Genomic DNA, 1,336 nt, shown 5'->3' on the forward strand with positions numbered 1-1,336 from the left:
GGAGAAATAGGAACACTTTTACACTGTTGGTGGGATTGTAAACTAGTTCAACCATTATGGAAAACAGTATGGCGATTCCTCAAGGATCTGGAACTGACAAACATTTTTTGAAGTGAAGGCTGATTCATAATTCTTCTTTACCCTTCCATAACTCCTCAGTTTATTCAATATTTCATTTGGTGTCAACTCAAACAAAAGTCATCAGGAAGCGGTGATTGTTATCAGATTATTTTGCATGTCCTGGAAATGTCGTAAAGATTATATGGTTGTTATGAACTTTAAAAAAAAATAACTTAAAAATACTAGGAAACACAATTTGAATTCTAACCAAAGTATGCTCCAAGACTTTCAAATGTGAGAATACAAGTACAGAAAGCAGAAGTGTACAAAGACAGAAGCAATTAAAATACAAGGGTTAAATAGGAATTATTATTGAATAATACAGGGGAAAGATAGAAGACATTCCAGTATTTGTTAAGGCAATACAAAACAGACAAGTAGCTTGGAGACTCCTTGGGAGGAAGGATTTGCCAGTTTGGTTTGCCAGTATTTTATTGAGGATTTTTGCATCGATGTTCATCAGGGATATTGGTCTAAAAGTCTCTTTTTTTGTTGTGTCTCTGCCAGGCTTTGGTATCAGGATGATGTTGGCCTCATAAAATGAGTTAGGGAGGATTCCCTCTTTTTCTATTGATTGGAATAGTTTCAGAAGGAATGGTACCAGCTCCTCCTTGCACCTCTGGTAGAATTCAGCTGTGAATCCATCTGGTCCTGGACTTTTTTCAGTTGGTAGGCTATTAATGATTGCCTCAATTTCAGAGCCTGCTATTGGTCTATTCAGGGATTCAACTTCTTCCTGGTTTAGTCTTGGGAGAGTGTAAGTAGAAGTACTATATGACCCAGCCATCCCATTACTGGGTATATACCCAAAGGATTATAAATCATGCTGCTATAAAGACACATGCACACGTATGTTCATTGTGGCACTATTCACAATAGCAAAGACTTGGAATCAACCCAAATGTCCATCAGTGACAGACTGGATTAAGAAAATGTGGTACTTATACATCATGGAATACTATGCAACCATAAAAAGGATGAGTTTGTGTCCTTTGCAGGGACATGGATGCAGCTGGAAACCATCATTCTCAGCAAACTGTCGCAAGAACAGAAAACCAAACACCGCATGTTCTCACTCATAGGTGGGAACTGAACAATGAGATCACTTGGACTCGGGAAGGGGAACATCACACACCGGGGCCTATTATGGGGAGGGGGAAGTGGGGAGGGATTGCATTGGAAGTTATACCTGATGTAAATGACGAGTTGATGGGTG

The sequence above is a fragment of the Mandrillus leucophaeus genome, unplaced genomic scaffold (assembly GCF_000951045.1).
Source record: "Mandrillus leucophaeus isolate KB7577 unplaced genomic scaffold, Mleu.le_1.0 Scaffold1191, whole genome shotgun sequence".
In the NCBI taxonomy this organism is placed as follows: Eukaryota; Metazoa; Chordata; class Mammalia; order Primates; family Cercopithecidae; genus Mandrillus; species Mandrillus leucophaeus.